General features: G+C 46.0%; 1 protein-coding gene across 6 annotated transcripts in view; it reads right to left on the bottom strand.

Annotated features, from left to right (window-relative positions):
• TNC (tenascin C) overlaps positions 1–9,360 on the bottom strand; it is an 87,631-nt gene extending 78,271 nt beyond the window's left edge. For 2 of the 6 annotated variants that reach the window (XM_035112810.2, XM_035112811.2), the window contains exon 1: positions 8,968–9,355. The gene's annotated coding sequence lies outside the window, so the exon portion shown is untranslated. Of the gene's footprint in view, positions 1–8,967 lie in introns of all 6 variants that reach the window. The other 4 variants (XM_035112807.2, XM_035112808.2, XM_035112809.2 and 1 more) reach the window with 4 other exon arrangements.
• Positions 9,361–22,540: the final 13,180 nt, after the last annotated feature.

Here is a 22,540-nt window from a genome sequence, read left to right as displayed (position 1 = left end):
CCCCATGTGGCCCATGGGCCTTAGGTTGCCTAGCCCTGCCCTAGGACAAACCTTGGTTGAAGCTTGTGGTTAGTCTGGAGACAGCTAAACCATGAGCCTGGGTTTGGATGACATACTAAACATAACTGTGGCTTAGCACAGCACAGTAGCAGAATGATTGGGGAGGAGCAAAATGATTGCACCAAGTCACTAACTCTATCCAGTTGCAAAACTGGTAAGTTAGTATTGCTTTCAGTTCCTCCCAAGGAAACAGATTGGCACAGCACTGTTCCACATCTTTGACAGCAGCAAAGCTAAAACTGCTACTTTTTACACACTGAGAATCCATTCCTACCAAATATACACCAAACAGCCAATCTGGACTCAACAAGTGTGCTTAGGCAGCCCTGTCTGGCCTTTCTGCTCACAATTAACACACAATCACATGAACACAGATCAGGGCTACACCAAGTAGCCCCTCTCCTTGCCATCTCCACGTAAATTTCTCATGGGAGGAGATGTGGCTTAATGGCAGAACATCTGCCTTGCATTCTAAATGTCCTAGGTTCAATTTTTGGCATCCCCTGGTAGGGCTGGGAGACACTCTTGCCTGAAACATCAAAGACTTTCTACCAGTCACTGTAGACAATATTGAACGAAATGGACCAATGATCAGACTCAGTATAAGGCAGCTTCCTGTGTTCACACCTATAGACTATAATTTGAAACCCCCATCACTCATTTCACACCCCTTCATCATAGGCCACACTCCTCAATGGCCTTCGTTTGCACCCTCCTCCTTTTTGCTAGCTAGAATGTGTCCTTGAACTCTGTTGGTGGCTCTTGCCTGCCTGCAGGACAGAGAAGGATGTGTACCGTAAGTTAGTTCACATTTGTCCTTCCACCGCTTTTGCTTGTAGCACTGCCCAGCACTAGCATGTGGCCCCTGGAAGGTTGCCTAGAAGGGAATGTGGTCCTTGGACTGAGAAAAAACAACAACCCTGATTCTGAAGTGAATGAGGCCAGTCTATTCACACAAAGGTCTCCCTCTGCCACCAATTCCGGCTGCGAGTCCTTAAAGCTCTCCCTCGCATTTTCTAATCAAACAAGAAACATTCTCATGAGAGAAAGGGCAATCAGGTTTCTGCATAATGAAATGTGTATTTTAACCTTAATTAGATGGACATGGCAGGCTCTGCCTACTCATTATGGCTGAAGACATGTCAAGTCTCCTTTCAGCTCCTCAGAAAGCAATACTGAAACCCACCTCCCATTCCCGCACCCTCCCCACACATCCTGCTCGCCAGACAGACAGCCTCTTGTCAGGCCAAGGAACTCCCCACTCTCCTGCTTATTTACATCACATTTGGGGAGGGGGGGATATTTCAGGATTTCCTGGACATGTGCCTGGTTCTTAATTTTTCCCACATGTGGAGAACATTTGCCACTGACAAAGAAAGTCTGAGGGGAGGAAAATACTGTGACCAAACCTGAGAGCATCCTTGAATACAAAGCAGATTATTCCTCACTGTCAACAGCTTTGGGTTTCACCAGCAAATCGGTCACTAACTTGTTCATTTTTGCTTCATTCTCAGGTTTCCCTCTGGTATTTGTTGGTTTTTTGAACTAGCAGTCCAAGCTGATTTTTGACTAGCAGTTGTGTCCATGTCAAACTCTAGCTCCAAAAACTAACACTGTGCACAGTCCCCCTCCCACTTGACCCAATCCAGGCCAACCTGGGGAATCCAAGATCCAACCTCAAATCAATTTGGGTGTGGGGCTAATGTTTAATAGGATTTTTAAACCCTAATTAAACATAGGGCAGGAGCTTCCTCCTTCCCCACCCACCAGCCATGTAATAGACAGGAGGGTTCAATCTTGCTTGGTGCTGCTTCACCAGTGTGTTCCCTGAGGGTGCTGGTGTTGCCTGCATCTCCATCCTGCCTCCAAATGCCATGTTACCAGAGCAATCCACTTTGGGGGAAGGAAGTCTTGAGGAACAGTTTTGCAAAATTCAGGGGAGACGCATTTAAGTTTGTGCATTATTTCATGAAGTGCTGATGAAGCAGGTTTGCATTAGGATGTGAACCACACTGAATTTCTCTCCCATCCTCAATTCAAAGTCCATTTGGACACATTTAGCCGAAATGATACCGGTACCATGCATCCCTAAGGTCAGAAATGTCCTGAGAACGTTAGGTGTAAGCAACCTCGCAAGCCCCCAGTCAGCAGAGGGTAGCATTGAGAGCAAGAGATAATGTGTTTCCCCCTATGTGGTTTCTTGCCAAACTCGCAAGCTCTGCCCCTTCCTCCTCTCTTGCAGGAGGCAGACATGGGAGAGTAGCTCCACCATGTTGACTTAGAATTCAAAGCCATCCTTCTAAATATGAAGTAAGTGTAAATAAAAAAAAACATTTTCTTCTTTATCAATGAAACCTCAGTATTATTTACTCTTTTTTGCAATACTAGTAATATGTGAATGAGACAAGTGATGGTGGAAGTGGATAGCTCCAGCTTCCATCCTTCCAACTCTCCTATATAAATTAATTAAAGAAGCAGCAGCAACTAGAACATTGCACAGGAAATTAGTCTAGACTCAGTCTAGAGCATCTGAAGGGCAGCATGTTCCCCATCCCTATTCATGGCAGCAGCATGAGGAGACTTAGCACTTAGACAGCTGACACAACTACCTCCCTAATCAACCTGTTTCCATCAACCCTTACCAATACTCAGCTGCAGAGCCTAATCATCAGTCCGACAAACTTATCTCAGGTTCTGCCTAGGCAAGCGCCTGTTCACACCTGCTGTGTTGCTACCTGCACCCAACTTCCTCCAACTTCCTCCTGTTGCCTTCTGAACTTGGCACTTTTTGAGTCTAATTCGCCTCTTCAGAGACAATTGCGTATGTGTTATGTATTCCATTTTCTTCGGTTGCATATATATGATTTAGTGTTTTCACGGTCTTTATTATTTCTATTCATTCCTGTAGCATTACCATGTTGTCTGTTGTTTGTTGCTATTCTGAACTTCAGCAGCTGCTTTTGAAACATGGCTCAGTTGCTGGAAACTGCAGTAGGCAAGAGATGCTGTTTCATTCAGGTGCTGTTTGCTGTCTGCTAATCGGGGCATCCTGGGCTAGAAGGACTAATCAGCTTACAATAGATATATCCCACCTTTTCCCCTGATGGGATTCAAGGCTTACAGATGAAAACAAGAAAAGCTAATAACAGAAAAAATCAATCATTAAAATACAATTAAACATTGATAGACTTAAAACTACAGTGGTACCTCTACTTACGAATTTAATGCGTTCCGAACACACATTTGTAAGTCAAAAAAAATTGTAAGTCGAATCCCATAGGAATGCATTGGGAGAAAAAATTCGTAAGTCGAAGCAACCCTATCTAAAAATTCGTAAGTAGAAAAAATCCTATCTAAACCGCATCCAAGATGGCGGACGGAGCTCCATTTGTAAGTAGAAAAATTCGTAAGTAGAGTTATTTGTAAGTAGACGTACCACTGTATATACTATTTAAATTGTAGGTTGTGACAGCAGTCACAAAAATAAAATATGCCTGCTTCTTGGGAGAAAAGCGATGACAAACCTAGACAGCATCTTAAAAAGCAGAGACATCACCTTGCCAACAAAGGTCTGTATAGTTAAAGCTATGGCTTTCCCAGTAGTGATGTATGGAAGTGAGAGCTGGACCATAAAGAAAGCTGATCCCCGAAGAATGGATGCTTTTGAATTATGGTGCTGGTGCTGCAAGAAGATCAAACCTATCAATTCTGAAGGATATCAGCCCTGACTGCTCACTGGAAGGAGAGATTGTGAAGCTGAGGCTCCAATACTTTGGCCACCTCATGAGAAGAGAAGAGAAGAGAAGAGAAGAGAAGAGAAGAGAAGAGAGAAGAGAAGACTCCCTGGAAAAGACCCTGATGTTGGGAAAGATTGAGGGCACTAGGAGAAGGGGACGACAGAGGACGAGATGGTTGGACAGTGTTCTCGAAGCTACCAACATGAGTTTGACCAAACTGTGGGAGGCAGTGGAAGACAGGAGTGCCTGGCGTGCTCTGGTCCATGGGGTCACAAAGAGTCGGACACGACTAAATGACTAAACAACAACAACAACAACAACTATTTAAACTATATTAAATATGTTTAAACAAATCAAGAATTACAATAAAACAGCACAACACCAGCCCTTTAATTAAAAGCAGGCAGTCCCCAAAAGCTTGTTGGAGCAAAAAAGTCTTCATCTGCCAGGGGAAGGACAGCAAGGAAGGAGCCAGTCTGGCTTCTCCAGGGTGGGAGTTCCAATGTCTGGGAGCAGATATTAAGAATACTTCTCTTGGACTCTGGAAGCTTGTGGCCAAATCCCCACTAGAGCTTTACAGTACCCCACTCTGCTTATTTCTTTTACCTCATCTCACCTCCTTCCACCTCCTTGACTCTCAATTATGAGATTGTGAGACATAATTTCAAATTGGGTTGAGGAACCTCAGGCCACCTGGAGTTTCTTCCTAGACCATACAACCCTTCACAGCCACACCTGCTTTTCCCAGGTCACTCCCCTCACTGACTTCATTTCATATCCCTCTTTTGTTTTCTTTGCTGGAATTGAACTCTGAGCATAACTCTTACATGCCTGGGTGGAGGGCAGAGAGGGATGTGTGAGGGTAAAGAAACCAGTCTACTGTGTTATGGCATAATTCACATTTGTTGCTCTGCCTATTTTTCCTTCTGGCCCCATCCACCACTGGTATGTGATCCCCAGAAAATTACCCAGAAAGCATGTGGCCCTTGGGCAGAAAAGGTTCCCCCACCCCAATATATGGTCTCCTTTGGATGAAGACATAGGATAGTAAATAAATAAATAAATAAATAAATAAATTAGTATAAGAAATATAGTTTTAGAGTTTTTCAGAAACCTAAAGCAAATCCCTTTTAAGCTTTAGAAAGCAGAGAGGACTTATATTCCAACAAGCAAATTGTGTGTTTCTAGCCTTTCAGGCTTATGAGGTTCTCACTAGCCTTTTCATTGATCACAGGAATTGATCACAGCTACTTTATTCCCTCTCAAGTTCTTATTCCCTCCCCTCCCCTTCAGAATCTCTTGACACACAGCAAATTAGCATGTAAAGAAGAACCAACCTCTCTTGATGTGCTAGCTTTCTACATGAAGGGACCACTCTCAACAGGCAGACTAATACACTGGCATTTTAAAGCAGAACAGTCCCACCCAGGAGGGTTGTTCAATTTGCATCTTCTAACATATCAATTACCAAACTGCATAGCTGGAAGGATCATAAGGGCAATCTCTGACCCAATCATGCATCTAATGCAAGGTTTCCCAAACTTAGGTCTCTAGCTGTTGTTGGACTATGATTCCCATCATCTCTGACCACTGTTCCTGGTAACTAGGGATGATGGGAGCTATAGTCCAAAACCAGCTGGAGACCCAAGTTTGGGAAACCCTGATCTAAAGGTAGGTCTATCACCTCCTTATCTGACCCACCCCATTTCCCAGGGCAAGCTACCTAGACAATAGGTAAGCTGATTACACATTTGGATGTTGCTGCACAAATATGGTAATGGTCCTGGCCACTTGATCAACTGTACTACTGAATATATAAACTAATCGACAGTCTTCAGGGCATTACTTCCCAACACAATTTGAACTCTAAACCTGAAGAGTTTTGTAATTCCCCCCTGCTAAACATTGATTGTTTGTGTGAGAGTGGGATCCCATTAAGAAGGAGAGGTCTCATTGTAAACCTATCTTCCACCTCTGGTAGCCAGGTGTGGAAATTTTTTCTCTGCTAAGGTTACGTTCTCATCCTGCCAATGCTTATCTCTTCAGATTATTTAGAACTACTTCTTTTAGTGGGTTGCATTCCCCCCCCCCCAGCAAAACTGGAACCAGTTATACTTTCAGCACATTAAACTGATCCAAGACTGTGCCATAAATAAATTACCAGTTGCTTTAAAACAATAGCCATTGGGAGCACTGGGAGCACTACATATTGCTTTGTGTGTGCTTGCAAGGGGATGAAATAAGACACAGTAGTGAAATAGGAGCTGGCAGGCGGTGGGGTGGGGTGGGGGGAGTTGCAAGTGCGCACACCCCTCTGTCCAAACAGTTTCTTGGCAGTCCCAGACACGTCTAGTCAGTCAGGAGTAAGCTGCACTAAGTTCAATAGCACTTGTTCCCGGGTAACTGTGTGTCAAGTTGAAGCCTAAACTTGCTACTGGCTGGGTTGTATTCAGACTTCCTCATAAGGGGATGCTGAAAGTGGGAGCTGATACAAGGAGGGCTGTAAGCTGAATGTGGCGCAGTCTGGCTGGTGTGTCCCATGTGCTTTCTCGTGCACAATCCACAGCCTATTCTGATGCATGTTCTTGGCGCATCCTCTTCCCATTTACTCAGATGTGAGTTCAATGGGACTTATTCCCAAATGCAGTCCTCTAGACCCCATTAGTTGGAGGCCACTTCTTTTACCCAGCCACATCCCCTTCCCAGCCTTACATCATACTCTCCTTGAACATCCCCCCGCACTCTGCATCCCCAGCTGGGATAGGTCCTTAAACTTTCATGGTGCCCTTTTGTTGCCTGGATGGAGAACAGGGAGGGGACTGTGAGTGAAACTAGTCTACCATACAAAGCAGGGGTGTAGCGGGGGGGAAGCGGGGGTGCCATAGCCTTGAGCACATGATTTTGAGGGGGCGCAAACCAGGCACCCCCATGCAGGGATCCCCATCCCACCCTGCCTGCTGCTGAGGGTCTCTGGGCCCTAGAGCCCAGCCTGGCCTCACTGCTGTGGCCCTCCCCCCTTGCTGAATGACCCCCCCCCAGTGTTGAGGGGATTCTCCTGCACAGGTAGGCAGGTGGTGCAGTGCAGCCCTGCTTGTCTGAGTAAGGTAAAGGTAAAGGGACCCCTGACCATTAGGTCCAGTCGTGACCGACTCTGGGGTTGCGCGCTCATCTCACATTATTGGCCGAGGGAGCCGGCGTACAGCTTCCAGGTCATGTGGCCAGCATGACAAAGCCGCTTCTGGCAAACCAGAGCAGCACATGGAAACGCCGTTTACCTTCCCGCTGTAGCGGTACCTATTTATCTACTTGCATTTTGACGTGCTTTCGAACTGCTAGGTGGGCAGGAGCTGGGACCAAGCAACGGGAGCTCACCCCGTCACAGGGATTCGAACCGCCGACCTTCTGATCAGCAAGCCCTAGGCTCAGTGGTTTAACCACAGCGCCACCTGGTTCCCCTAGCTTGTCTGAGTAGGGGAGTTTTATTTTATTTTATTATTATTTTAGTCTGAAGCCAGTTTCCCATCCATGGTGTATAAGACTGCAGTGTTGTGAATCTGATCTTACTTCATTGTGAGTAATTCTATTAAGCAAAGCGGGAGTTAGTTTGGAGCAAACGCTCATAAGGTCAGACTACTCCTTTCTCTCTCTCCCATGGGACTGAGTAGTAGATGCAACATGATCCTTCAGGCATCTCCTCAGACAACATTTTCTGTTATGTCTGATGGGGTGTTTAGTTAGGAATACAACTCTAAATGGCTTAGCTTTGGGTTCACCTATGGATAGGCGAAAACAACCTCTCCTCTGTGAAAAAGCTGCTTACCAAAAACCCTACGATAGCTTCCTTTAAGAGTCCAACTTTCACTTTAGGCAGAATTCAGTGCAATCTTCAAAGTGGATTTCACAGTATTGGTGCTTTTTAACTGCGCGATAAGCCTAACTGACTGTAAGTCTAAGCACACTTGGGTGAGAGTAAACCCTTCTGAACACAATATCAACCATATGGAGAGCAGACCCAAATGAAAATCACTGACATGATTAACTTAGGTCCAATAGTTTCAATGGGTCTACTCCAAGTAGAATTGTTGGATCCAACCCAATGGGTATGGCTTCTGAATGAAAACGCATAGGACCAGCCAGCCTCAGATCCATACTACACAACACAAGACTTCTGAAGTACTTGAGAAAGCGAGCAAGAAAATGTTCCATTAATAACAACCTACAGCCTGTCCTGAAAAATATTAGACGACTGCATGTAGCTGGCAAGTTGAGAAGTTAGATCCAGCTACTCAGACAAGCCAAGGGTTACAGACCCATTTTTCTTCTCATTCAACCCATGAGATCCCATGCTTGTACAAATGCACTATTCAGCCAGCTGGTGCTCAGAAAAGTATAGAGGTGAATAAAACTATCAGAGTGATAGGCTGCTCAGGGTGTAAAAAAACAGTTTGCTTCATGAGCTGTGGAGAGGTGGGAGAAGAGAAGCATTTTTCATCCTCTGGCACAGATCACCCTCTGTTTTCAATAGCCAAATGAAAGAAATATACATGCTGAACTTTGCCTTTAAAAATCTTGGTCTGGAAGGCAGGCACACACATTTCAGGAAGAAATTGGAACCCACTGCCAAACACAAGATGGGCTTCTTTCTTTCTTTACAATGAACAAGGTTCATTTGCATCTTTAAAAGGCTATATTCCCAATGCTATCAGTTAATCTCCATCACCCCTTGAAGTCTCAGAAACATAAATGACCCCCCATCTCCCCATCCTCACTTGCCATTTTCATTGTGTGTTTGCTTTGCTACTTTAATTGGGGGTGTGTGTGCCTGTGTGTGCCTGTGTGTGTGTGTGTGTGTGCATGCACACCCTCCCGTTAGCATGCCTTCATCTCTCATTCATTCATTGGCTAATTTATGCATCCACTGAAAACACCATAGAAACACAGATCTGATCCCATCTGGCATTACACAAAATAAACTTTTAAATTTCTGCATATCTATATCTGTATCTGTATCATCTATATCCATATCGCCTAGTAACCTCAAAAGCATCTCCAGGTCCAAACTCCAGCAACTCGGGGGGAAAAAAACCATTAAAAAATGGAACCTATTCTAACACATTCACTTTTCCATCCCCTGAAAAAAGTCATGCTCAATGTTGGAGAGAAGACTTACCTGCTTGCCTTTGATATGTGTTAGTTCCTTGTGTTGTGTCAAGTCTCCAGGGGATAAATAGGATGCTTTTCTCTTGTCCGCTTCTGTCTTGAGGGAAAAAAATTCAGAAAACTTGTCCCATCTATGGTATAGACAGGACAAGTCAGAGAGAGAAAGACAGAGAGAGGGGGAAAGAGAGGGAGGGAGAGAGAATGTTTGACAGTAAGGCAAACTCTGGTTGGAGTAAGCAGTTTCTGCTGGTTTATATAGCTGAGTAGATCCTTAGCTCATTCCACTGTAATGGGATGCCTTCAAGGCACAGACTCTGTAGTTTTGCAGTTGGCAAATTAAAGGCACAGGTCGTCTCTGGACCCTGTGCTCGCTTGCGTGAAAGACCCAGGCACTCACATATATAGGCGCGGAGGCACAAAAGGCATTTGCATGTAATTTATGATGAGAGGAAGGCATAACCGCACCCCCTTTCCTCCCCACTAAGGGACTCTGTGTGTGTGTGTGTGTAGGAAAGTCAGCTCAAGGCATCAAATGATTCAGAGGGGAGAGCATTTCTCCAAGGAATATTGCACATTTCATTATACTTTTGTTAGCACACACATAAACCCTCCCCCCACCCCATCAGATCACTAAGGCTGCCAGGACTTTCTAGGACAGTCCTCTTAAGGCAGCACCATATATCCAGTGTGTGCATGTGTACACACACAAGTGTGAACTAGTTTTCCAGTGCTCACGAAAAGTATATGCTTTGTTGATAGCTGGCGGATCTCAAAAGCAGGTGCTTAAGTGAATAGAGTCAGCTGCGACCAGCTGGAGTTGTGCCTACACTTGGTCTACAGGTGCCTCTCCCAGAGTCTTGACAGTGGCAGGCCCCCTGCGCTGTCAGATACTAAGTCTGGCACGGTCTAGGTAGAGAGTGTGCCCTACACTCAGTGTCTCAGCTTAATCAAGTCCCAGATCTCTTAGAATCATAGAATTGTAGAGTTGGAAAGGACCACGAGGGCCATCCTGTCCAACCCCCTGCAATGCAGGAATCTTTTTGCCCAATGTGGGGCTCGAACCCATGACCCTGCGGATAAGAGTTTCATGCTCTATTGACTGAGCTACCTTGTCTTGTGCCAAGGACATTTACAACACCCTCATAGAGTGCTTGAACAAGATCATGGGCAAAGCCCCATCCCAGGGTGTCCTTGAGGACTGCCTTCATGGCGTTTCTGCAGGATGTTCCAGCTTGAATTGCTGGGCGAGTGTCAGTTCCCAATGTGACCAGAAGGAGGCAGTCCTGTCAACAGAGACAGACAATGAGCAGAGATTCTTGTGGTCCTACCTCCTCTCCATTCCTTTACAAAATCCTCCCCGTTTCAATATTTTAATGGGGTGGGGAGTGTTTCAAATCATTTTAAAATTGTTGTGTGTACTTTTTTAATTAGTTTTTTTATAGGTTCGTTTGGTTTTAAGGGGAGAGGGTCAGGGCTGGCTCAAAAGTACAGCCTAGGGTGGATAAAATGTCCCTACACAAAGCCTTTGACATGCCTTTACCTCTGTGCACATGGGTGGTCTGACACCAAGTAAAAGTGAAACAAAAGAAGTGCCATGGTCAGATCACTTCCTGGTGCAACTAGACTTCTCTGCAACCCTTCCCCTCCGCAGGGAGGTGGGACCAATTTGAATGGTCAAATAGTAGGGGATACATTATCCCATGCTGATGGCCTCTCAGCTGATTCCCTGCTGGCCCCCTGGAATGTGGAGTTAACCAGGGCTACCAACTGTCTGACTCCAAAGTGCCCTCTCTGCAGCCACGGAAGAAGCTGCCTGGGTGCCGTGGGGCCTCCAGAGTCTGCCTGCCTCCTCCCACTCAGCCGCCCTACAGCTTTGGGGGGCAGGGAGGGCAGCGGGCAGAACATCTGGGAAGCACGGAGCCTGTGCACGCCCAAGCCACTGCATCTCTCCCAGGAGAGATGCATGGCTTGGGCGTGCTGCAGGCACCACTGTGAGTGCCGCCCGGCATTTTGTCACCCCCCTCAGTGGTGACACCCGGGGTAGACTGCTCCGACCATCCACCCCTTCCCCCGCCCTTGCCTCAGGGAAAACCAAGGTGGGGGGACCATGGGATGATGATGATGATAATAATAATAATAATAATAATAATAATAATAATAATAATAATAATAATAATATATTATTTATACCCCGCCTATCTGGCCGGGTCTCCCCAGCCACTCTGGGCGGCTTCCAACAGAAGAATAAAACACAATAATCTATTAAACATTAAAAGCCTCCCTGAACAGGGCTGCCTTCAGATGTCTTCTAAAACCTCACTTCTCGCAATGAGGGAACCGCCAGAAGGCCCTCGGCGCTGGATCTCAGTGTCCGGGCTGAATGGTGGGGGTGGAGACGCTCCTTCAGGTATACTGGACCGAGGCCATTTAGGGCTTTAAAGGTCAGCACCAACACTTTGAATTGTGCTCGGAAACGTACTGGGAGCCAATGTAGATCTTTCAAGATCGGTGTTATGTGGTCTCGGCGGCTGCTCCCAGTCACCAGTCTAGCTGCCGCATTCTGGATTAATTGCAGTTTCCGAGTCAGCTTCAAAGGTAGCCCCACGTAGAGCGCATTGCAGTAGTCCAAGCGGGAGATAACTAGAACTAGAAACAATCACTGACACTGCTAGATGAGCACTATTGGTGAAAACACAGGTTAGAGTTCAATGTTGAGCCTACCAAGAGGCAATAATGATAGTAAATTGACAAAAACTTACCGTCAGCATACAAATCAATATGGCTAACCTAATCAAAACACCCTCCCTCCCCACTCACACAAGAAACTAAGGATCACCACAGCCAACCACAAATGAACAATCGCATCCTAAGATGAATCCCAACCTCTCTCACCAACAAAGGAGCACAAACAAACAACGGAGAACCTGCACAAACGACGCTGACGCCGAACCCCTACACATATCAAGAAAAGAGAAACATCGGCAATCCACCACACCCAACTCCCCATCCCACCCATCCCTTTCCCCCCTTCCTCATAATAAGTAAAATTGATGTGTATAAATGATACATGGGAGAGAGAGAAAATGAGACATTGCACTACCTTTGTAACCCAAGAAAATCCTTAATAAAAAATAATTAACAAAAAAAATGATAGTAAAGAAGGCTTTCTTAACCATCTCTTTTGCATCTGCTGAAAACAGTTCCAGGAGATGCTTTCATGTACAGTAGTTTAACAGTGCCACCTTCTCCATCAGGGTCCTTAAAGGACTACCAAAATTCCAGCAATAATTTGGCAAAGCTTTTTTGCAGATAAACTCGCTCAAATTCGGAAAGAGGTTCACTCCACCACAGGGTTCCCAACCCATACACACACACACACACACACACACACACACACACGGTATATCCCTTTGCTGATTCAGCCACTCCACAGCCCCTGTGTAGGTTTGCAATGAGTCATCTAGCAGCACCAGCTTTTAACTGCTCTGCAAAGGATTTAACAATGTGTGGGGCAAGGTGAGAGGAGGGAGCCACTTACCCTGATGGATGGGTGTCTGATAACTTTACATGCAGTTCTCACTTCCGACAGAAGCACACATGCTGGAGCCATTAGCCAACCCAGGGACTAGTTTCAGGAGGGGGGTGGGTTGGAATGGGGAGAGAGAGAGAGGTTCACTATTTTCTTGGGATCTCCCTAAAGTAGGATGCATGGAAAGAAAAGGCTGAATTTGCCGAGGAACACAAGGACATCACTGGAGAAAACAAAGGATTCAGGGCTACAGCTGAGAGGCCCCATCCTGCGCTGATATTAATATGGTTTGCACAACAGACATTATCTCCATGCAGCTAGAAAAAAATGAAGCTGCAAAACCCCATCCAGTCGGTCCAGCATCCTAATCTCACAGTGGCTGGCCCAATGCCTGAGAAGCCCAAGAGTGGACCCTGAGCACAACAGCGATCCCAACATCTTTGATTTGCAGCAACTGGTATTTGGGCATACCATCACTGACAATGGAGAATGGAGTAGTCATCATGGCCATCAACAGACTTCTCCTCTGTTGATTTGTATAATCCTCTCAAAAAAAATTTTTTTTACAGTTTTTCTTTCATTTCATTAAAAAAATTGTTAGTTTACGAAAATACGTGCATTGTCTCTTTTCAATTTGTGTTTTCTACGTATCAGTCTCATTTGTTGTGAGACATTAGTGTTGCATGCGGTATTAGGTTGGTAAGAAAAGACGGGGAATGGTGAGTGGGGTTGGGTCGGGTGGTTATGCTTCTATTCTTCTACTTAGTGTATGTGGGGAGGGGGTTGTGTCAGGGTCACTATTCACTTGCTGTATTTCCTTGGTGGTGAGAGAGGTTGGGGGTGGCCTAGAGGGTGGTTGGTTGTCTTTGGTTGGCTGTAGTGATATTTGTTTATGTGTGAGAGTGTGGGTGGGTGGATTTTAGAATACTCATTAAATAGGAGAGGTAATACAACACTCTTCACATCTGGTGCGGCATAATGGTTAGAACAAGGGGGGAGAACTGTTCTGAGCCTGAAAGATATATTACGGTACCTTTGCCTGGTTGGGATGTGTCCTTGAACCGTGCTCATTAACAGCTCTTGCTTTCCTGGATATACAGTGGAGAGGTGCGTGTATAGAAACCTTTGGCTTTTGTGTGGCTGGAACATAGCTAACTGTACAAAGGTGAGAATCTTATCTGTTGTCCCCCCATCTTTGGCTCCCCCCAGGGGCGTTGCATGGGGGTACGTTGGGGGCGAGCCGCCCTGGTGCCACCCTGGAGGGGGATGACACTAGTCACGCCTTACAGGCTGCCGTTCTCGCGCTGCTCATGTATGGCGGCTGTTTAGGCTGCTGTGTGAGCGGCACCCTGTACCGACTGTGCATGTGTGGCACCCCTTATGGAGTGCGCATGCGCGAGGTGCTGCATATGCAGGGCAGGCTCTAGGGGAAGGCTGGGTGGCGCGGGGCGCCAGGGCGCCGAGCCGCCAGGGGGGCACCGCGCACTGCGCCCGCCCACCAGCCGCGGCAAGAAACGGGGCGGGGGCGCCAGAGCGATCTTCGCACCACGGCGCCCGGGTGCCCGTCATGCTTAAGATGGCCCTGTACACATGCACAGTCCGTACAAGGTGCCGCACAGGTGCTGCACTGGGTACCGTCTGGGCTTGCTACGCCAGTGGCTCCACCTTCTCCCACAAGTAGCTAACTGTACAAAGGTGAGAGTCTTATCTGTTGTCCTCCCATCTTTGGATCCACCTTCTCCCAAAAGTAACATACAGTCTATGGAAGATTGCCCATAGGCATGGATCTGTCAATTTTGGTTCTCTTTGTTTCTCCTTTTCCCCATCTTAAATTCAGTTTTTCATGTGGCTGCAGAAATTTACCCCTTCTATACATATAAAAAAATATTCATGTTTTAGTGCAATTTTCTCTTAATAAACACATTTTTTGTAGGCAATTTGTCAGACGTGCAGATTTTTGTAAGGCATTTCACTTAATATAATGCATGTTCCAAGCTACTTTCATTCCTTTATTCATTTTTTAATGCACACCTCCCCCTAATTTATATATATATATTTGTACACATTGTTTAATTGGAGAATTGCATAACAAAATTCAGAGAAGTGCTAATTTCAAAGGATGTCTGTGTTTCAGTTCTTGTATTGTTTTGGAAACTGTAAATATAATTTCTCCCCCATCTCTACCAGTAGTTCAATGACAGGTACTGAAGTGTTGAGTGTTTTTTGCCAGGCCATAGGTGTCCTTGAACTCTGATGTGGATGGGGAACAAAGAGAGGTGTGTAAGTGTAGAAACTTGCCTACTGTACAAATATAAAATGTGCATTCATTTCTCTGCCCGCTTTTGCCTACCTCTGGTCCAACCCACCACTTGCATGAAAAGGTTTCTCCAAAGGGAATGTGGCCCCTGGGCTGAAAGAGTTTCTATACCCCAGCCGTAAGCTTTCCTCAAACAGTCGTTCCAAGCTTCTGTTGATTTCCTGGCCCTTTTCAACACCTACTCCACTCCCGCATATCTGGAAAGGAAGCCACATGGGACAAGATCCTCTGATTAAGCCATATAGTGTGTACAGTTCCTTCAGCCCTTGTGTTTTCTTCTGGGCCATGTATGGTTCTCCAGTTCCTGTCATGGTGGGAGGCCGTGGCTGATGAGGTCATTCCCGAAAGGCAGACAAAGAGAGCATAGGGAGGCATAATGCCTCATGTTTCTTTCTGCATTTCCGGCACAGCAGCGTACACCTCTGCTCATATCCTGCCTCGACGTCTTTGGGGACGAGAAGGAAACCTCCAAGCATATGGGATTTGACTTGTTCACATTTTCTGTGGCTAACTTGTGCGTGTATGCTTAAATTATTATTAAAGACAGCTGCTATCCTGAAATCCCTTCCAGCAGATTTCAGTAGCTCCGTAGCAATGCTCTGATGACAGATTCTCTGCAATCTTTCCCCGTTGCTCAGCTCAGACTTGCAGAGCAGGGAGAGAGAGAATGTTTGGCAGTTCAGAAGGAATGAGTAAGCTGTCATTATGTTAGCTGTGCACGATTATGCAGAATTAAGATTTAATATCTCTCCTCACCCCCACCCCAAGAACAACTCCCTATCACCTTGTATTTCCAGGTAGGAATATGGTGGTGAAATCCAGTGCAAAGCTAACATCAGATTGAATCCTGGTAAGATGTAGATGCTGTGACTGGATAATTCTCGAATCTGAGAATGAGGGAGGCAACCTTCCCTCTGTGGTACATTATTCCTAGAGCCATGCTTTGCTATGGGTGTTGTGGTTAGAGCATTGGACTAGGATCTGGGAGACCAGAGTTCAAATCCCCACACTGGCATGGAAGCTCACTGGGAGACCACATCACTGTCTCTCAACCCAATCTACCTCACAGGGTTCTGCAGAGGGGGGAAATGGAGAAGGGACAACAATGAAATCGATTCTCGATTTAAATGTGAACCTTCCTAATTTCACTTTCCAAAGCAATAAGTGAACTGAAACACAGATATGCTTTGGATACCATCATAACAGCTTCTGATAGGCTGCTTGCCTGGCTGTGGAACTTGAGTCTCTTTTTTCGCACCACTTTCGGGTGCTTTGGCGCAAGAGCGTGAAGACGCAGACTGGGTTTGGAGGGGCTGCTGCACAGAAAGGAGAAGGCAGCTGCAATAACAACAACAACAATGTTATCATTTATACCCTGTCCATCTAGCTCGGTTTCCCTAGCCACTCTGGGCGGCTTACAGCATATCTAACATCATAAAAACATCAAGCTTTGAAAACCTCCCAATACAGAGCTGCCTTCAGATGTCTTCTAAAAGCTGTGTAATTCTTTATCTCCTTGACATCTGAAGGGAGGGTGTTCCACAGGAAAGGCGCCACTACCGAGAAGGCCCTCTGCCAACAGTGCATGTTTATTTGTCATTTGGAAAACCCATTGAATTGTATGTGTGTGTGTGATACACGTGCTGGGGCAATTTTGAATTCCCCTATGTGAAAAGGAGTGTGGGGGAAAGAAAGAGCAGGAGGAAGGGAGACCAAGAGACAGGCAGCCACCTCTCATCACCCGACTGCAGCAGCACTTCCTGATTGAAGCCCCCCAGGACAAGATCGATAGCTGCCTCTCTCCCCCCCCCCCCGGCTCCCTCCCCTTCCTCCCCCAGCATGCCTCCTCCACATCCCCCCTCTCACGCTCTTTTTTTTTTCCATCCAACGATTCCCTCCCCACACCACACAACCATCTTTCTCTCCCATTTTGGGGGCATCCTCCAGAAAATGAGGCTATCTTTGGCTCTGGGAGACCCTCCTTTTCCCCAACTGGGAGTTATTGATTTAATTACCCCCTGCCTCCTTTACCAGCAGCTCTGCTGCGCTCCCTGAACCCACCCCCCAAACGGGTTTTCCTCCTGCTTCAATATCTGATCGTTCCCCACTCGCTTGCTCTCCCTTTTTCTGTTGCTGCATTCCCTTGCCCCCCGCCTCTTGCCATTGCATAGCTTTTCCAGTGTCTCCCTTGACCCTACCCCCCCAGCACTCCCCTCTCCTCCTCCTCCTCCAGACCCCTCTTCCTTTCCTTCCCTCTCTCTCCTTCTGCTGGGATCCCTCTTCCATTCACCCTCCTGATTCCCTCTTCTCACCAAGGGCTTCCCCCTCCCCCTCCACCCACCGCCCGCTGCAAGTCCACCCTCCCAAGTTCTACCCCCTACACTACACTGCCCAGCCAATGGCTAATGCTGAGTGAGAGCCTCATCGAGGGTCTGTCCACCTCTTTAAACCTCTCCCTGCTTATGCAATCTTCTGTTTGCTTTAGAGCCATAGCTCAGTGGCAGAGCATCTGCTCTGAATGCAGAAGGCCCCAGATTTCAATCCATGGCATCTCCATGTGGACCTGGGTAAAGAGTCCCTGCCTGAAACTCTGGAGAGATGCTGCCAGTCAGTGTAGACAATACTGACCTAGAAGTCTGCAGATGTGAACTCTTTTTTGCTCTTTAGAATATGGTAACCCTAAAAATATCTATCTACACTGATGGTGGCTTTCCAGAATTTCAAACAGGGTTTCCTCCTAGGTCTACCTGAAGATCCTGATGATTGAAGCTGGGACCCTCTGCGTGCAAAGCAGATGCTTCACCATTGAACTATGGCAATTCCCCAAAGGGACTATCAAGGGGAGTTGGGATGAAGAATTCAGACCCTGTTATGCTTCCCATCATGTGAATCAGGTTGGTGGTGGTAGGTTATGGAAAAGGGAACGATTTTGAGATTATTTTCTTCTGCAAAGTGTGACATCAGGACATGTGCAGTTTTAAATTGTGCAAAAGAGTAATGATTTATTTTTGTGTTTCAATTACCCTCTCTCAAGGGGCAGATCATGGCGTATGTTCTTCTGGAGACATCTAGTTTGGTTGTCCCAGGGGATTTTAACATCCATGCCGACACAACCTTACAAGGGGCTGCTTGGGACATCGTGGAAAACATGGCGTCCATGAGGCTGTCCCTGACTAAGTTTGGCCCAACCCATAGCCACAGAAATGCCTTAGACCTCTATGGATGTTGGTGATCTGATACTAAGTAAAAGTGAAACAAAAGAAGTGCCATGGTCATATCACTTCCTGGTGCAACTGGACTTCTCCACAACCCTTCCCCTCTGCAGGGTTGTGGGACCGATTTGGACGTTCCACCCCCTCCACTTAATGGATCCAAATGGTTTCCAAAGAGTGGTGGGGGTGTTTTATCCCACATTGATGGCCTCTCAACTGATTCCCTGGTGGCCCCCTACAATGCGAAGTTAACCAAGGCTATCAACTGTCTGGCTCTGAAGTGCCCTCTCCAATTGTATGGAGCTTGGACGGCCCTGCGGTTTTCCCCAGAGCTGAGGGCAATGAAACAATCACTGAGATGGCTAAGAGTGTTGGTGGTGGAAAACTCATTTTGAATCAGACTGGACGTGGGTTAGAGCTCAATGTTGAGTCTACCAAGTGGCGATAGCAATGGCAAAGCGGACCTTCTTAACCGCCTCTATTGCATCTGCAGAAAACAGCAACAGGTGACTCTTTCATGTGGTTCCTTCACTGCGAGAAGTGAAGTTACAGGGAACCAGGCAGAGGGCCTTCTCGGTAGTTGCGCCCACCCTGCAGAACACCCTCCCATGAGATATCAAGAAAATAAACAACTTTTAAAAGACATCGAAGAGAAAAACAGCTACCAGATTTTTAGAAGACATTTGAAGGCAGCCCTGTTTAGGGAGGCTTTTAATGTTTAATACATTATTTTATTTCATTTTTCTGTTGGAAGCTGCCCAGAGTGGCTGGGGAGACCCAGCGAGATGGGCGGGGTATAAATAATAAAGCTGCTATTATTATTATTATTATTATTATTATTATTATTATTATTTTATTAAAATAGGTTAAGATATCACTGCTATGCACTGAATCATTTCCCGCCTCCAGAAGCCCACTTACCATGCAGCAACATTCCACCTAGTGAAGTCTCAGATGCAAAGGGATGCACACAAAGACAGAAGATGAAAGGACACATCCCCACACACAACAGGGGATGTTCATGGTAACAGATGAAGACAAACTGCCCCAACAAGGGGAAAGGGTTTCAGAAGAGCCAAGTCCTTTTTATCTCTTTTGACCTCTACCACTATTTACAGTGGAGGATGCTGTCTTCACCCTTGACTCTTTCCTTGATTGTTTTCAATTCCTCCATCACACAGCCCCTGGTATCTATTCCTTCCCTCTTGCATTTGATCAGGTCTAATCTGCTACTGCCAAGCACCAGGTGTGCACATGGTTGCCATGACACATTGCTATTCTGGCTTCCTCTAGGTCCCAGTGCCCATCAATTCCCCCTAAACATCCTGTTATTTTGCTTCCCTGGCTTTTACATCGCAGTCGCAAGGAGGGGGAAATGGTTCATGTCAACATGACTCATTAATGGAAGGACTGAAGGCAGGGGAGATTTTGGACTAGTTGCCAGAGGCAGCATTATTTCATTAATCTATTGCAATGCACAGGGGATTTTCTCGTGTTTGTTTTGCTAACCATTGTTTAGGAAAGTTGTAATATTTGGCTTAACTTGATTAATCATTAGAATAACAACTAACTTTAGAAATCAAGAAAGATACCACTGGAACCCACTGGACTTGTAAAGAGGAATTGGAAGTCTCATATGAGAGTCTTGATTGCATGCTGTTGAAGCCTGAGTTGGGTGCTGCCTCTGCCGCCACCAGCATCATCACTGTGGTGCCAGGCCCACACGCCTCTTTCCCAGGCTCAGGTTGGCAGCATCACCGCCAGGTATGTTCACATCTTATTCAGGAGATATATGACTTGGGTTCACGATGCTGTGCCTGATCCAGAAGTGTTTCAATGCAACAAAACAAATTAAGACCCTGCTGTTTCAGGGATCACATTTGTATGTTTAGGCGTTATCCCATAAAAGTTGGATTCAGAATGATGCAGTTCACCTAAGCAAGTAGCAAGTCTGGGCTGATGTATAATGAATGAATGAATGAATGAATGAATAGTCGAAGTCAGCAAATGTGTCCTCTTTTTTGCGCTTCAAGATATGGCAACCCTAGTATTACACTGTTTGTAGCATAATTCCTCTCGGAGGCAGTAAAAATCAGAAAGCAGTATGTACAGGTTTAAGCTCCTCTATTGGCTAGCAAGGCCAATCTTACACCTTAATAACTGTTGTACTGTGTTGGGTCAATGGACCACAATAGATGTGTGTGCATCTAATGCAAGGCCTATTCAGAGTGGACCCATTGAAATTAATGAACATGACTTTGGCCCATTAATTTTAACAGGTAAAATCTGAGTAGGACTAGCATTAGAGACAACCCATATTTGTCACAATATAGGATCAAAAGAAAAGGAGGGCTATCTGGATCAACATTCAGAAGTAGCAGGACCACAATGTTTTATTTATCTGTTCATTTGTTCATTATTTTATTTATTTGGATACTTTTATACTGCTTTTCGCAATATGTACTGGTATCAAAGTGATACACATCAAAGTAAAGCATTAAAATTTAATAAAACAACATTGGAAATATGTACATTATATAGCAGACTGATAATAAATAACAAAAAGGGTATGCAACTTTTCCCACATGCTCTCATACTGACATGCACACCCCTCTCTACCCTCCATCAAGACATGGAAAAGACACTATGAGAGTTGAAGGACACATTCCAGCCAAGCAGAAACACAAAGCCAAGCCAGTAAGGGGGGTTGGGGGTTGGGGAGAATTCCAAGGGCCAGTCAGAGACTTCTGGAGGGCCACATGTGAGCCCTCAACCTGAGGTTCAAGTTTTGCAGAACACTCTTACAGTTATTGATTACTTTCTGTATTAGCTGTCCATTCATGGCTCAGGAATGAATCTGTGGTGGGGGCAGGGGGGGGGGACAAGGATTGCATACAGTTAATTAGAAGCAGATTACTAGCCCTGCCAGACAGAAGCCTGGTCGTGTCTTACACAACCAGTGTGTCTGAACAAGCCCTGGAGGGGAAGTGATGAATTTTTCACACCTGTTTCTTCCAAGACTAATGAGAGTGCTCAAGAAACTCACTGCAAGCCCAGAAAAAAAGTAAGGCGCAATTCCAGTAACTTTTGGCTTTTCCTGGACTGAAAATTTCCTGTTAGGACAGACTTTGGGCTATAGCATGGGAAAAAGGGGGGGGAAGAGAAGAAAGAAAGAAAGAAAGAAAGAAAGAAAGAAAGAAAGAAAGAAAGAAAGAAAGAAAGACAGAAAGAAAGAAAGAAAGAAAGAAAGAAAGAAAGAAAGAAAGAAAGAAAGAAAGAAAGAGGCAGTGTGGGAGGAGAGACCTCAAAACGACCCAGTCATTTTGCCTTTCCCAGTACTGGAAAGGATGCAAAAAACGATGCCTGGGTTTGTTTCCAGCAAAGTTTCCTTCACCAAAGGCTTTGATAGTGATGAGACAATGCAGATTGCCCCATTAGCACAGTGGCAGCGTCACAGATGGCGTCAACTGCCACGTTCCATTAAAAATATGTTCCATTCCGGTAGCCACTGCTCTCCACTTTTGTAGGAAGAAGAGAAAGGAGGTTCCCTCCAAAGCCTCTTGGGACTGGAAGAGTGGAAGCTGGCACCAGAGTCAATGACAGGAAAAACTAACTAATTCCAGTTCTGTCCACAGCTGCCTCCCTAATGATTTCTGCAGGGGGGCAACACTGGGACTAAGGCGAAGGAAGCTGATTAGACTGATTGTAAATAAGGCAGGTAGGATGGGGTTGACATGGCTGACTGACGTTGGTGGGACAGTGCTATATTTGCTCAAATGCCATGGCTGGCCAACCCATGAGGCAAGGTGAGGGAACTGCCTCAGGTGGCAGGAACTACAGGGGCAGCAGATTTAGCCCCCAAGGAGCACATTGCCTGCTGTGCCGTCATTGCCATGGTGTAAAGGGCAGCTGCGGCACAGTACTTGGAAGCTAGATCTGCTGTCCCTGTGGATCCTGTTGCCTTGGCAGCCCCCCCCCCCTGCTCTGTAATGCTACTTTTAGAGCAGGCATGTCAAACCTGCGGCCCTCCAGATGTTTTGGACTACAATTCCCATCTTCCCCAACCACTGGTCCTGCTATCTAGGGATCATGGGAGTTGTAGGCCAAAACATCTGGAGGGCCGCCGGTTTGACATGCCTGTTTTAGAGGGACCTCTTGGTGAATAGGAGGCACTGTTGGTCTCCTCACAATCCTGGTTCCTGATGTAGAGCTTTATTGCCCCCTTGTTCCTGATCACTTGCCCCTTCTTTCCTGATAGAAGGTAGGGACCTTTTTTTTTTGTTTCACCTCAGATGCCAAAATGTCCTAGACTGCCCCTGCCAAATGGAGCAGCCCCCACTAGTCCATAGAGAGAGTGAGAAAGAGGTGTCAGTAATCAAAACTACCTCCAAGCATGCACATGTAAGAAGCTGAAAAAAAGATCCCTCAGCTATGTGGATGAGGTCCAACAATGGAAGCCAGATGCACAAAACACTGGAACATTTGTTTTCTTCCCACTAAGTAGCTGTTCCTTCTTTCCATTCCT

The sequence above is a fragment of the Zootoca vivipara genome, chromosome Z (assembly GCF_963506605.1).
Source record: "Zootoca vivipara chromosome Z, rZooViv1.1, whole genome shotgun sequence".
Classification (NCBI taxonomy): domain Eukaryota; kingdom Metazoa; phylum Chordata; class Lepidosauria; order Squamata; family Lacertidae; genus Zootoca; species Zootoca vivipara.
The sequence above is the reverse complement of the archived record's forward strand: the minus strand, read 5'-3'. Positions and strand labels throughout refer to the sequence as shown.